A 16149-nucleotide genomic window follows, 5' to 3' on the forward strand; every position below is an offset into this window, starting at 1 on the left:
GTGCTGAATCCCCCCCCCCCCCCATGTCTCCATGACTCCTGAGGCTTTGTTAGCAGGGACGTTGACCTTGTTACAGGCCTTTAGTTATTATTATTGCTTGTTGAGCAATTTCACTGCAGTGGCCTACCCATGGCATTCAGCTCGCTGGTGGGCAAGGAACGGAAATGAGTGTCCATGGCTATTTTCAGAGGACCACATGGTGAAGCACGGCAGGTAGCACCTGTGAGACAATTGCAGGTGGACACCAGGATGGAGAGAAGGTGACTTTGCAGCAGCCTGTGATCCACCTGTGGTTTGTGTGTCCCTGGTTAAAAGCTGCCAGTGGGCTGAAAAAGTGACACGTCTCTCGCCAGACAGGAAACTTCAGGGTTGCCTAAGTGGCTCAGGGGAGGTAAGAGATCAGAGGAGTAAGGAAGGCCCTCAGGGGATCTAGATGGATGGTCCCTCCTCAGAACAGACCATCAGGTTCTGTGTACTTATCAGTGTTTCACATATACCAAAGAATACATGAAGTGTATTCAGTGTAAAGAATAACGAACATCGCCCTGGCTGCTGTGGCTCAGTGGATTGAGCGTCAGCCTGTGAACCAAGTGTCATTAGTTCGATTCCCAGTCGGGGCACATGACTAGGTTGCACGTCAGGTCCCCAGTTGGGGGCGTGAGTGAGAGGCAACCACACAGTGATGTTTCTCTCCCTTTCTCCTTACCCCTCTCTCTAAAAATAAATAAATAAACAAATAAATTATTTAAAAAGAAATATAACGAATGTCTGTGTACCCACCACCTCTGTAAGAAAGACATCAGCCATGCTGTTAAGATCCCTTGAGTATTTTCCTCTGGCCCTAGAGGGGCCACTATCCTAAATTTTGTGTTTATTATTCCCTGGCTTTCCTTTGTGTGTTTAAAATATTTTTTGAACTTTATATAACTGGCACTGTACTGTTTGTAGCCTTTTCTACAATGTTTTGCTGAACTTGATGTTTGTGAGCTCCATCCCTATAGCTTTAGATGACTCATTTTTAGTGCTGTATAGTATTCCATGTGTGAGTGTCACACATTTTCCTGTCAATATATACATTTGAGTTGTTTCCTGGTTCTTTTTTCTTGTGAATACCAACACTGCTGCTATGAACTTTGTTGCAAATGTCTCCTGAGCACGGATACAAGAGTTTCTCAAGGTCATATGCCTAGGACATATATCTGGGTCATGGGTATAAGCCTCCTCAACATTGTTTTCTGAAGTATTTGCACCTCTATGCACTTCTGCCAGCAGCGTATATGAGTTCTGATCTAACTTGAAAGAAAAAAAAAATTAAATTCAGCTCTCCCTTGCAATGTCTTCTAGGAATTTGATTGATTCTCAATTTACCACCCTTTCCAAGTCCTTCATTTAAAGAAATCCACATGCCCCATCTCTAAACTGCAGTCAGAGTCTGCCTGTGGTGGTCTGGAGGGCACCTCTTTGGGCCCCCTGCTGCCCAGACCCCTGCCCTGCCCTCTGCAGAGCTGACCTCACAGAGTCGGCGGTAGGAAGTAGGGATTGGGCCAGCGTATGTCTGGGGAACAGAAGGGAGAACACAGTACGGTTTTTAAACTCATTGCTAGGAGGGCATTTATCAGGGGTGCCCACCTGAGGGGAGTAAGAAAAAGGGGGACTGAGGAAGGGAACAACCCAGGGAGTCAAGGAAGCAAGGTGCGGGCTCCCCGTGAGCAAAGCTCCCCTTAGAGGAACCAGTAAAGGTGGGGGTCATGGGGCTCTGGACCGACAAGAGACAACCAGAGGAAAAAGGCTCCATCTTGTGTCAAAGGGCTCTGCGTGGACCCTTTGGGCGCCAGTTCCTTCGTCTTTGCAATCGGTGGGACCCTCTGGACCATGGGAGGCAGGCGAGCTGTGGCAGCCGGGCGGCTCTCACCAATGTGGGATATTCAAGCTAGACCAGGGGCCTGAGCTCTAAACAGCAGCTGCAGTAGCTCTGGGGCGATTTCCTTTCCTCTCTACCTGGTCCTACCCTCTCTTCCTCACAGCTCTTAGGGTTGTCCCTTGAAGGGGGGGCCCAGGCCACATCCGGCCAGCAGAGCCAGCCAGGCAGGCAGCATTCCTAGAGGCAGGAGAGATGCAGGACCCTCGGGTGGCCCACTCCAAAATGCCAGCGCCCGTGCAGGAAGGAGAGGTCAGACGACGCAGCGTGAGCTCCAGATGGAGAAGCAGGAGCCTAGCTCTTCCTTCAGGAGGAAGTGGCCCCTTGTGATTCACTGACTGAGAGTTGGGTTTCCACAGGGGCTTCACATGGACCACAAGAACCCCCTCTCACTGATCTGCCAGGTGTAACTCATCTAATCCTGGCCACGCAGTCAGGACTGGGTGACACGGGACCATCTCCACTTCTCACAGCACAGAGGCTTGCTGCCTGCAGCTAGCGGTGAAGGGAGGTGCCGGGGAGCACCCCCAACCACTGAGCCTCCTGTTCCCACGCGGTGCACTTCCCCTCAGCCTTGGCTTTGGGTGAGAGGCTGCAGCACTGAACTTCGTCCCAGGAGCCTTCCGGTCCTTTGCGTGTCTACGCCATGACCAGAACCACGCACACAGTTCACTTGTAGCAGCTTTGGATTTGAGAGAGATGACTCAGGAAGTCTTCCCATCTGCTGGTTACTGTGTTCTCTCGAGAACAACTTTGTAGCTGGGAGGAGAGGGCCACTCCCAGGGTCAGAGGGCAGTCACAGTGCATTGCAATTCAAGTTACAATTACAAAATGTCCCCAACGCCATACCTGTGATGGCATTGCCTAAACAAAAGGGTGGACTCTCTCTCTCTCTCTCTTTCTCTGATATTCTGCAAACTCCTTACAGCTCTCTTGAAGTCAGGTCCCTGCCCTCCTGCGTTGGAATTCCCTGACTAATCTTGTCGTCCGCCGCCCCTGCCCCGCACTGACGGTCAGAATGCAGAAGGGAGCTTCTCAGAACCTGTCAGAATATTCTCATGGCTAGAAGAGCAATGCAGGCTGGGTAGATTTATAACTGGCCAAGTGGGTCTCCTAAGGGGCCCGCTCCCAGATGAGGGCAGAGAGGACATGCTGCTAAAAATTCACAGGCCATCAGAGCTGCGCGGGACGGTGCCAATGGTGGCTGACTAAGGATTTGCACCAGACAAGCCAAGCAAGGTGACAGCTGACAAAGTGCCCCTTTCTGAAGGGCTTCTGAGCGCCTGCCACACCCAAGCGCCCGTGGAAGGACGTCTCAGGCTGGGCAGGCCTTTGTCACTTGGCGGCCTGGACCCGGGACCAGCAGCAGAGGTGGCCTGGCCTGAGTGCTCTGCCCAGGTGGAGCACGTCACAGTGGACCGTGAGGGACTGGCCGGCCCATTGGAGCCTCTCCTGTGGGAAGTCTGGATGCAGGGTCTACAAAGAGCGATCTGAGGGTAGAAACTGCAGATGCAGAGACGCGTGACGTGGGCTGTAAGAAGAACCACGAGGCTGGACAGCCCACAAGGAAACCGATGCTGAGGGGCGGTGGGAAGAAGCATAGGGTTGCTGGTGGCTTGGTGTCAGGAGAAGTTGGTGACAGCTCAGCAGAGCTGCTGTGGGAGACCGAGCTGCAGCACCCAGCGCTGTAGTGACATCGTGTCCCCAGGAGGCCCGATGTCCAGCTGCTCTGGTTCCTGCGCTCCCCACTTCCCTGTGACCCCTCCAGGGAACCCGGGGGCTGAGGAGCCCTGTGCCTTGGGCTCTGCAGCCTCAAAAAGCCCAAGAAACGCAGCCCGGACCACGGACCGAAGGCCAGTCCGACTCAGGGAGAGGAGAAAGACCCGACCCCTGGCAGGGAAGCAGTGATCTCAGTCTGTCACCACAACACCTGTTTATTGAGCCCCCGCTTTGTGCCAGGTCCTGGGTACAGCAAGGAAAAAACAAAACAAAACAAAAAAACCCTTAACTTCCACAAACTGCCTTCCAATGGGGTGGGAGGAGGAAGGCTGATGTCTAAAAAGGCATAAATCCACGCGTGGCCCGCATCAGAGGAGGCATTTCAACAGACCCAAGGGGTCGAGCCTCTAGGAGGAGTGTTCCCGTCACAAGGAACCTCGTGCCTTGGGACTTGGAACAGCCCTGTGTGCCCGAGTTGGGGGTTGGGGTCAGTGCCAGACCTGGTGCCACAGCAGATGGAGTGGGCACCTCATGGGCAATTCGAAGGACAGTGAGTTTTGCTTGAGTGAGGGGAGGTGATGGTAGGTTTTGAGCAGAGAAATGGCATGCTCTGATGCCTGTTTTTTATTTTATTTTATTTATTTTTAGAGAGAGGGTGAGGGAGGGAGAAATAGAGGGAAAGAAACATCGATGTGAGAGAAGCACCAATCAGTTATCCCTCGCGCGCCCCCAACTGGGGACCTTGCCCGCAACCCAGGCACGTGCCCTGACTGGGACTCGAACCAGCGACTTTTCGCTTTGCAGGATGATGCCCAACCCACGGAGCCACAGCAGTCAGGGCCTGATGTCTGGTTTTGAAGGATCACTACAGCGACTGCTGAAGAAAGATGGCTGTTGCCCTATCATGAGCCATTCCGGAACGCAGTGGCTTGAAACAACAGCAATTTCCTTCGCTCTTGGGTTGACCGGGACTCAGCGGGCAGTTCTTCTGTGGGTCTCACTTGCAGTCTGTGGTGCGGTGCCTCTCTCCAGTTTGTGCTGGTTGCTGGCAGTCTCTGGCTTGTAGATAGATGTATCGCTTCAAATGGCCTCTTGTCACACAGCTCCCCCTGTGTCTTTCTGTGTCTCTGTGTCCACATTCTCTCTCTCTCTTCCTCTCTCTTCTGTAATATCTCCTTTTGCCTAGACTTATTTTTTGAAACATTTACACAATTTTCTAAACTTAAAAAAATCGCCTCGCCCTCGTTCCTGGCTCAGGGTGACATGGCAGCTAGTACTTACGTGCATTGGGGAGATGACTCCTGTCCCGCGTGAAGGTCATGCTCTGAAGGAGGTGCTCAGTTCTGAGCAAGGAGGCCACTTAGGGCCCTTCTAGGGAGGCAGGATGGGGGAGACACAGCGCATGCCTCCCCGCCACCCTGGGTTGGGAGCAGGCTTCAGGAGACCTGAGAGCTGAACTCACCTTGTTGAAGGATTATTAGATTATTATACAGCAAAGGGAATAGATTTACTCTCTGTGGCCCCAGAAATGAGTACAAGGACTACAGAAAGGTTCCAGGGAGGCTGACATGCTCGATTTAAGAGCAAAATAGAACAAACCATTTCCAAAATGACACGTGGTTCTTGCCACTGGGCCCTGCGTTCGCGCCCTCTCTGTCAAAAGGGTTTCACAGTGCGTATGTATAAGGCAAATTAAAATTAATTACCTTTCGCCCTGGCAAGGTAGCTCGGTTGGTTAGAGTCATCCTGATACACCAAGGTCGCAGGTTCGACCCCCGGTCAAGGCACATCCAAGAAGCAACCAGTGCCCTGGCCGGTGTGGCTCAGTTGGTTGGAATGTCATCCAGTACCAAAAAGTTGTAGATTGCATCCCCAGTCCAGGCAGACACTTCCCTCTCACACTGATGTCTCTCTCCCTCCCTCCCTCTCTCGCTAAAAAAGCCATGGAAAAATGTCCCTGGGTGGGGATTTGAAAAAAATCAACCAAAAATTCTAAGAATCAACCAATAAACCAGTGCAACAACAAACTGACGTTTTACTCTCTCCCTTACTCTCTCTCCCTCTAAAAAAAAAAAAGAACCAAACCAAACAAAAACCCCAAGAACCAACAACAAATAAAATAAAATACAATAATTATCTTTCAATCCTTTGGAGATCTTTAGAACATGTTTAAGATCATTCGTGATTTAAAAGAAAAAAGAAAAAAAGCCCTGGCTGGGGTGGCTCAGTGGATGGTCACTGCTTCGATTCCCTGTCAGGGCACATGACTGGGTTGCGGGCCAGGTCCCCAGTTGGGGGTGTGCAAGAGGCAACCACACATTGATGTTTCTCTCCCTCTCTTTCTCCCTCCTTTCCCTTCTCCCTAAAAATAAATAAATAAAATCTTAAAAAAAAAAAAAAAAAAAAGGAAACAAAAACCCCAAGGTTGAGCAGTAATGTCCTGGGCTTCTGCTCCTCACTCCATTCATTACAAATAGATTTTTGGATGCAGGGAAGACAAAGATGCTTTGTTACTTTCCAAGTGAAGTCTGCCCCATTTGGACACTGTCCCAGGCTTGCTCATGGGGTGCTTATGCATAGACTCCTGACTGGTGACAAGGTCCCTGGTCCCATCCTGTCAGACCCACAGCTACCAGCTTCCCATGGCATGAGCTTCTTATACCATGAGTTGACTTTATTCTCATCCATTGGAAGAGTTGCTACACTGGGTCCCATTTACTGAGAAGCACAGTTTCTGAATCTGGGCAGGAGTCCAGGAGTGAGAAATCTGAGGTCCAACGAATGCCCAAGCTGTGCACACTGGCGGTCTATCTCTGCACATTTTCTGTGGCTGGGGGCTCTACTTTAAGTCCCTTTAAATTCTGTGGCCCCTGAACATTAAGGACCATTGCTCCAGAGGGTGCCCTGGATAATTCTGACTTTGCTCATCTGTAGCACTGGACAGAATGAATTAAGCATTCTGTAAACTCTGTAAAATGTTGCTGTATGTTCTGACCTGAGATCAGCAACACCTTCCACTTTGAGCTTGGGAACTCTGTAACATAAGCTGCAGATCTCTCAGCTCGCAGAAGAACTCATTCATTTCCTCCCCCCTCCTCCCAGCTTCTCAGGAGACAGCCTCGGAGAGAGGAGGGAGAGCCCCTCACACCATCAGTCGCCCAGGCTCCCAGACCTTTCTGTGAAGCCCTCTCTGAGGCTACCTGGCAGGTGCTCACTGGTACACTGTTGGGTACGTGCAGGTAAGAGGTTACATCAGCATCTTCAATACTTGCATTGTATTCCCCAGATAAACTAAGTCAGGAGCCCAGCTCAGCATCTTATAAATGGAGACAGGGAGCAGAGGGGGTGGGGGGGGTCCCCTCTTTAGCAGGCAGCATTACCCCCTGCCAGCAGAATTTGGAGCAATGCCTTGGGCCAGAATCTATAATAAACATGTCTAAAGAAGATAATTAAAAAGGAAAACAAAAGACATCAATTTCTACCAGCCATGGCAGTAGTTTTACCTTTTGGAGCTGATCACATACTCTTTTTGAGTTTGGGGTTCTCACCAAATAAAAATGTATATCCAGGGGTAAATTCACAAAGACTTTTGGGGTGTTTTCAGATGGAGGTAGGGGAGAGAGCACCCCCTCCTTGTTTGCTTTCCATCTGAGCTATTCCAAAAAGCTCTGTGTACCATGGTGTTATTGAAATACCTTCCATCAATGAGCTCAGGGCTGGGGCCTCAAGACAAGTCATATTTATAGTCATATTTTTCCTTTGCTTATATTTTGATATAGGTTTTCCCCCTACAAAGGGACTCATTTTGAACATAGTGTTAGGTAGCTTGCTTTTTTTTTTCCACCTAAAAACATACTCTTAACATCCTTTTGTATCATTAAGCATTTCTAGCCTACAACCTCAAAACAAGTTAGAGTTTAGGGCAAAATACAGACTGTGCCTGGAAAACAACATTTGGGAGGTGGACCTGTAGGCCGGTCCCCAAACGCCCTTGCCCCAAACTTTCTGTAAGGCTCTGGTATATCTTAATAATACTACAAACAACACACAAACTGCCTGTTTGCATGGAATGACGGGCCATTTTTAAATATTAGTAAACCCATAATAAGGAGGATTCCTTATTTCCGGGATTTGGGGCCACTTCCTTCCTCTCGGGTACCCCCAGCTTGGGGACTTCTTCGGAAGGACAGCATTGTGGCGGGAGGTGGGGGTGGGGCTCTCTCTGGCAGGGAGCAGTGCATTGTATGGCTGGTGAGGGGCCAGGAGACCTATGTGGGGTTTTGCGCTGTCCTCAGCTCCTCTGTGACTGACTCCCCCCGCCCCCCGCAACTCAACCCCTGTACTCCAGTCACCAGGGTCACCGGCGCTCCTTTCTCCTGGGGTACAGACTCTCTCCCTCTCTCACTGGCTGAACACAACAACCAAGCCCCTCCAATGCCTCCTTCGGAGCAGCGTAGAGGGCGTTATAAACCAGCTGCCTCTTTCTCATCAGAATGCTCCGTGTCCACGCGTCCACGCGGCTCCTGACCCCAGACCGCAGCCTGGCGCGCCCTCCTCCCAGCTCTCTGCACTCTGTCTGTCTCCCCCACATCAGACTGGGAAGCCAGGGTGTCCACATGTCCAACCCGGGGCAGGCCTCTAATGTGTTGCTGTTGGACAGATGAGTGCTTCTCCTTAGGGGATGCTGGGCTGCATTTCCTAGCGCCCTCAGACCCACTGTCAGAGCCTTGGATTCCCCCGACATTCCTTATTTGTCAATGCTGAGTTGGGGTGGTGATGTTCTGCAGGAATTCACCTGCACCAGCAGATTCTGATGGAGAAGTGGACTCAGTTTTCACAGGCAGCCAAATCCCCCCTTTGCTGTGGGGACCAGCTGCAGGGATCACAGAGGACCCTTGCACCTTTCTGGGGCTCCAGCAGGATCCCGCTGGGCTCCTGGGAGGAACCGCGTTAGACAGTCAGCAAGCGGCCAGAGGCGGCCGGATCCAGGCATCCGTGAGATGAAGGTTTCCGCACCGGTCTGCTGTCTGGATGATGTTTTTCTCCTGTCAGTTCTCAAAGCGCTCACGCTCCAGATGCCATGGCAGAGGGAGCAGGAAGAATAAGCTGTAAAGAGTCAGCTTCCGGCAGGGCTCAGTGTCCCCTTGATGGGGGAGTGGGGGAGGGGGGCAGCGGGGGAGAAGCACTGATTTCTCTGCAGTTTATGGACAGACCTTCCCTGAGGCACCAATAGAGAGTCTTCAACTCCCCTGTAATCTCCATCAGCGTCTCTTCCCAGACAGCTCCCCAAATGATTCAGGTAAACATGAGCACAAACACAGTTTTAAGGCAAGTCTTCTGGGTGTTCGTCCAAGGCAGTTGCTGTATTATCCAGGCCTTCCGGAGCCATTGCTCACCTTGTATGTGTCCTTGATATCAAAGTTCTTTCCTGGCTAGTTTTGTCCAGCCGAGTTAGCACGGATCCCAAAGTGATGGCATGTGGTAACACACGGTGACTGCCATTGTTTTTCTCCCCTCAAGAAAAAGCTTATCACGTGATCTCCTCACATAGCTTCTTGTTTCTTTCACCGCCTTGGACACCCATTTCGGTTCTCATTTCTCTGCTCCTCTCCTGTGGCACTGATTGCTTCCACTTGGCGTTTTGTTATATTTCATGCACGGTGTGTTCCATGTCACTCCTCTCTGGAGGAGAGCAACCCTGAGTTAGCCTTCAGGGTTACACATGAGAAGTTCCACTACATACAGGTTCACGATACACAATTTCCAAACACATAAGGAACAAGTCATCATGGTGAGAATTAGCAGGAACTAGGAACTGCAGAATGAGACCAACGAAAGATTTCTGACTGTGGAGTGATCAGAAATCACTAAATAACTAAATATGAAATAAAATTTTTTTTAAAAAGCCCTGACTGATGTGGCTCAGTTGGGTTGGGCATGGTTCTGCAAAGGAAGGTCATTGGTTCAATTCCGGGTCAGGGTACACACCTGGGTTGGGGGTTTGGTCCCAGCTGAAGTGAGAGCAACAGGCAACAGATCAATGTTTCTCTCCCTCTTTTTCTCCCTCCTTTCCCCTCTCTCTACAAATAAATAAATAAAACCTTAAAAAAACTTAAAAAAAAAAACAGAGAAATTTAAATATAGGCTGGGTATGATATGCTTTTAAGGAATTCCTGGAAGTTTTGTTTATGGTGAGTGTGGCAGGCGGAGGGATGGCCGGCAAAGGTACGTCCACATCCTAATCCACACCTGGACTGTTACATGGCAAAGGGCACCTGGCAGGTGTGATTAAGTTAAGGACCTTGAGGGGAGTGATTATCTTAGATTTCCCAGGTGGGCCCAGTGCCAGGAGAGTGGGAAGCAGAGAGGATTATACAGCAGAGCTTAGAGTGACTCAGGGCGGTAAGGCAAGGACTCGTGAGAGGATTCTAGAAGCTCGGAAAGGCAAGGACAAGGACACTCCTTCAGAGCCTCCAGAAGGAACACACCCCTGACACCTTGGCGTTAGACCCATTTTGGATTTCTGACCTCCAGAAGCATATGAAAATAAATATGTATGGTTTTAAACCATTACGTTTGTGGTCATTGGTAACAGCAGACACAGGAAACTAATGCAATGATTGTGGGTTTTCTTTTAAGGCCTTGTCAGTTAGGGATGTATAATGGCACATTTAAGGGTGAAAAGACACAGAATTTATTTTAAAATATTCCCCAAAGAAAAAGATGCACATGGTGGGAGAAAAAACAAAGTTGGAAAATGTTGATAACGGTTGAAGCTGAATGATAAGCACAAGGAAGCTTGTTCGTTATACCTTCATCTCTACTTTTATGTATGCCCGAAAGTTTCTAGGACAAAAACTTTAAAAATATATTGTCAGACTTCTGGCCAAGATGAAGGCCTAGACAGACACGCTGCGTCTCCCTCCACAACTAAGAAGGACTACAACTACCTCAAAACTAGAGACAACCAGAAGTTCCAGAAAATCGAGCTACATGGAAGTCCAGCAAATAAAGATATAAAGAATACTCATCCTGACAGGTAGGAGGGGCGGAACCGGGGCGGAGAGGATGTGGTGCGGTGGCAACAGTGGTAGTGGCGGCAGCAGGCTGCTGGAAAAAGCAGTCACACATTTTAAAAAGTTAGGAGGGACACCTGGGGAGCGTTCCCAGCTCTAGACCTGACCGAGCAGCTCACGGTCCCAGCGCCGGGGAAAATAAAGCATCATTGCTTCTGACTGTGAAAACCAGTGGGGGTTGAGGCGGAGGCAGAAACTGCTGGTCTCTCAGCAGAGTCCGCTTGTTTAAAGGGCCCCCATGGTCCTAGAATGTCCACAGACCCACCCACTCTGGGAACGAGAGCCAGGGCAACAGTTACAGAGGCACCAGTCCCATACAAAGTGGAAGAACTGCCTGGAAAAGGGGCGAGTGTTGAGCAAGCGGCATTGTTCCCTCTCAGACCCTTCCCCACATACAGCGCCACAACGTGGTGAATCAGGTTGCTGCGCACTGACAGGAAAACCTAAGGTTCTGCCCCTTACAACGTAACAGGAGCAACAGCTCTAAGACACAGAGGCAAACAAACATAGGAGCCTGTCAAGATGAGGAGACAGGGAAGTATGGCCTAAAAGGAGGAATGGATCAAGGTTCCAGTGGGAGAACTAAGTGACAAGGAGATAGCCAACCTAACAGCTGCAGAGTTCAAAACACTGCTGATAAAAATGCTCACAGACTTGACAGATACGCTTGAGTATGGCAGACGCATAAGGAAAGAAGTGAGGGCTATGCTAAATGAAACAAAGAAAAATCCACACAAAACCAATGGTGAAGGGAAGGAAACCTGAGTTCAAATCAATGATTTGGAACATAAAGAAGAAAAAAACAGTCAACCAGTACAGAATGAGGAAACAAGAACTGAAAAAAAAGGGGGAGAGGCTTAGGAACCTCTGGGACAAGTTTAAACGTGCCAACATCCAAATCATAGGTGTGCCAGAAGGAGAAGAGGAAGAGCAAGAAATTGAAAGCTTATGTGAGAAAATAATGAAGGAAAACTTCCCATATTTGGCAAAGGAAATAGACATACAAGTCCAGGAAGCACAGAGTCCCAAACAAGCTAGACCCAAAAAGGACCACACCAAGACACATCATAATTAAAACACCAAAGGCTAAAGATAAAGAGAGAATCTTTAAAGCAGCAAGAGAAAAGCAGGGCCCAGTAAGGACAGGCTTTGTTGGCTGTCATTTAGGTCTTGCTGGATGAATGTAGTAAGGACTTCTGTGTATGCTCTAATGTTCTCCAGGCCAACAGAGGGGACAAAGACGGCAACCAAATGATCGTATTGGTAGAAAGTGAATGTGCCCCCCGAGCCTTGAGGAGAGGGTGGCTGGCAGCTTTGGGAACTTCACCTACTCGTCCATACCGTACGTGTTGGCCAGAGGAAGGTGGCACTGTGAGGTGCGAAGAGATAGAGTTGGGACATGCCAGACCAGAACCCCCCAGCCACACATGTAATATAAAGCCAATTGTGTGTGCATGTGTGTGTGCATCCATGTATTGAGTAGGAGGACATACACCAACCACGTGGTCGACAGTGGCCGCCTCTGGGGGATGGGTGAACGGGAGGAAGGGAAATGGAAGGATTTACTTTTGTTCCTCAACACACTGCTTGGATGCTTTATTATTTCATTTCACTTTTTTTTCCTTTTTTTTACAACAAGCCTGTATGACTTGTATTGTACATTTTTGGAGCCAGGCTGGGACTCTGTCAGGTATAATCGGGGTGGCCAGGGCAGGAGGGAGCACATCCTGTGTGCCCCTGGGCAGGTTCCAGAAGGGGAATGGCCAGCGAGAGGGGGTTGGGGTGGGCAGCTGGACGGTAGGGGAAGGTCTAGTTGGGTGTTCATTTTCACTTCCGCACTGCCCACTGGGCTTTGAGACACAAGCCAGGTGGACCTCTTGGTGGGGCCTGGGAGGGTCCACTCTGGCCCTCAGCCACTTGGGCCGTTTGGAAGGATGAGTTTTCTTGCTGTCCAGCATTGCCCCAGGGATCCCGAAGTAAAAATCAGTGATCCATTTTCTTCAGTCTGTGTTTGCTTTGTCTTCCCTGTGGAGTGTTAAGCATGGGCCAGGGCATGGTCCCCAAAGTCCCTTTGATTGTTTAGAAAAAGCTTTGCATAATTTAATCAGAGGGACCCCAAGCATTAAATGCACAGTGGCTATAGGATCACACGAAACAGAAAGTTAAAATTTAGTGCCTGGGATGGTTCTGCTAAATTAACCACCTCATCTTCCAGTGAGGGGTCCCTAAGGACTGTGATGTCTCTTCTGGTTCTGGAGGGCCCCTCGGATTTGCTTCTACATGAACACAGTGGTCTTGGGTGAGTTCATGCTCCAGGGCACTGGCAGTGCCAATCCAGGGGCTAGAGTGGACAAGTGACTGGGTCAGGGGTGACTCCCGGGTGACCCTGGCCCACTGGCTGGCCAATTTGAGAATTTTGCTATTGTGCTCTCTGAGATTGAGCTGATTGAAAGTGACACAAATCTCCAGGGTGACTAAAGTCTCCTGAAGATTCTTGGCAGAGTCTTTTAAAAATACATTTTAGCCCTGGCTGGTGTGGCTCAGTGGACTGAGCATAGGCCTGAGAACCAAAGAGGTGCTAGTATGATTCCCAGACAGGGCACAGGCCTGGGTTACAGGCCAGGTCCCAGGTCCCCAGTTGGGGGTATGCGAGGGGCAACCACACATTGATATTTCTCTCCCTTTCTCCTTTCCTTCTCCTTTAAAAATAAATAAAACCTTAAAAAAATAAAATAAAATAAAAATACATTTTATTACTTGGGGGATGCCTCATAAACCACTGGGATGTTTTCTTGTTGATTGGTGTGTGTGTGCGTGTGCGTGTTTTAAAAATGCAGGTAACAGAGTCAGGGCAAGAAAAAAATAAAAATTAAAAATGCAGGTAACATACGCTCCGGATGTTTTGGTCATGAGCTCATATTATCTAGCTTCTAAAGACCACCGGGGTCAGTAGTGCAGGGCGCCACCTCCTCTTTGGTAACCCGTTTCCACGTGAGAGAAGACCTCCCTGCTTGACCCCTAACCTGGTGGGGAGACCCAGGTGTTGCAGGCTGCCGAGGCTTGCCCCCAGAAGAGGGAGCAGTTCTCGAGCAAGGGCTGTGGAGGCTCAGCGGATCCCTGGTGTCTGAGATTGGGTTCCTCCGAGACAGATCGAGGTTGCCTGGGGAGTGTCCAGGGAGAGATGCCCCGAGGCTGTGAGGCAGGCAGGACTGGGCCCAGGGAGAAGGCGACTCCAGCGTGGCCACCACAGAGGCCCATCCTGCAGGAAAGCTCTGCCCCAAATCCAGACAGGAGCGCCGGGCCTCTGCATCCCGCTTCAGCAGGGGGAGGATGGGCTCCTGCCACGCAGACGAGTTCTGCGGTGACTACATTGTCCACAGCACCTGATGCCACTGACACTTCTATGTCACCTGAGGAAGTTTGCTCATCTGCTCTGTGGGCCCAAAAGTACCCTACCTTTCTGGGTTGTTTGAAGGGTTAGAGATATAAAACGCACATAAAGCTCCCAGCGCAGTGCTGGTATAGCTGGTAACATGCAAAGTACACGCTGGATTTTCAAGACGTGGTGCAAGAAAAATAATGTAAGATAGTTTTAATGTCAACAACATACTGAAATGTTAACATTTCAGATATATTGGATTCAATAAAATTTATTATTCCAAGTAACTTCAGATGTTCATTTTTATTTTCTAAAATGTGGCCACTGGAGAATTACAATGATATACTGTGGGCTCCTAAGAGTCATACACGGGCAGGCAAGCGTGTCTAGAATCTAGATTCCAGAAAACATTCTTGGCTAGTCCATTGTTTCATGGATGAGCAATTATTCTTCACACCCATTGTGCTAATTGACAAACCATACGGTGTAGATTAGAGACAAAGATTACACATGGGCTTTTGATGTCTTTCAAATGCAGGTTCTGACGACCTTGCATTTCCAGGTTAAGCCAGGGAGCTGCCCCTCAGGAGCAGACTGAAACTAAGTCACATGTGCAGACTGTGCTGAAGGATTTTTTTTTTAAGTATATTTTATTCATTATATTGTTACGATAGTTCCAATTTGTGCTGCAGGATTTTAGAGTCACTTGCGGGCCCTGGAATAGGCTGGCCCAGCCCTTGGCTCTTGAGAAGACTACTGTGTGTGTAGCTCAAACCTGGCTTGATAAACGTTCATAATCAGGTTCAACATCACTGTTTAAGAGGACAGGAAACTGAGTTCTGAATATTAGAAAGTGTTTCACCCAAAACAGTTCACACAGTTATTCGGGTCTTAACGGGGACGTGGCTCCTGCCAGGCAGCTGCGCTCCGGGGTGGCCAATCCGCATATCTTACTGTAGAGGGCACCAAACACAGCCCCATTGTGTCCGTTCAAAGGAAACGGGACGCATCAGTGACCCGGAAAGTTTGAATAAAAAACACAACGGGGAAATCACTGTTTTGAGAGCTCTTTTCAGCTTAATTAATGCACTGCCGCTGTCCAGATTCATTCCAGGTCTGCGGGTGATTTTTAAACAGCGCGTTATGACAGTGCATCCCGACGATTTGGGGCGAGGACTTCTGTGTGCTGAGCTGTCCTCTCGGGCTAAACAAAGGGCGACAGAGAACGCGGGCACATTAACCTTCCCCTGAATGCGGTCTTTTCTCTCATCCGTCTGCATTCATTCCCACGGGGGCTTTCAGTCTGGGCTGAGGAGTTAGATGCACATGAATGAAGAGGAAAAAAAAAAAAATCAGGGGCTGCTGGGGAAAAGTTGGCCTGGTCTAAATAAACTTCTTTCCCTCTCAATGCCAAGGAGTCTCAAAATCTATTTCAATTTCTTCTATCATGTTTTAAGGAATCTAAACATTTTTTCCTCAAAAAGGTAAATAGAACTGCTTCATGACCTAGCAATTCCACTCCGGAGAACTGAAATCAGGAACTCAAGCGAATCTGCATACATAAGTGTTCACAGTAGTATCATTAACAATTACTGAATGATGGACGCAACCGAAATGTCACCAACAGATGACTGGGTTAACAAAACAGGGCCACACACACACACACACACACACACACACACACACACTGGAATATTACTCAGCCATAAAAAGGAATAAAGTACTAATAAAATGCTACAGCATGGATGAACCTCAGAAAAGTATGCAAAGTAGAAGTAGCGAGACATAAAAGGGACCCATAGCATGATCCCATTTATGTGAAATATCCAGGACAGGTAAATCCAGAGAGACAGAAAAAAGAGCGGTGGTTACCAGGGGCAGGAAGAAGGAAGGAATAGGGAGTGCCCGCTTAATAGATACAGGATTTTCTTTGGGGGTCACGAAAATGTTTTGGAACTAGGAAAGGATGGTGGTTGCACAACACTGAAATATAGAAGCCACAACTGTATTCTTTAGAGAAAGTTAATTTTAAGTTTTGTGAATTTCCCCTCAATTAA

This window comes from Furipterus horrens, unplaced genomic scaffold (assembly GCF_987537825.1).
Source record: "Furipterus horrens unplaced genomic scaffold, mFurHor1.1.pri manual_scaffold_3, whole genome shotgun sequence".
NCBI classification, from domain to species: Eukaryota; Metazoa; Chordata; class Mammalia; order Chiroptera; family Furipteridae; genus Furipterus; species Furipterus horrens.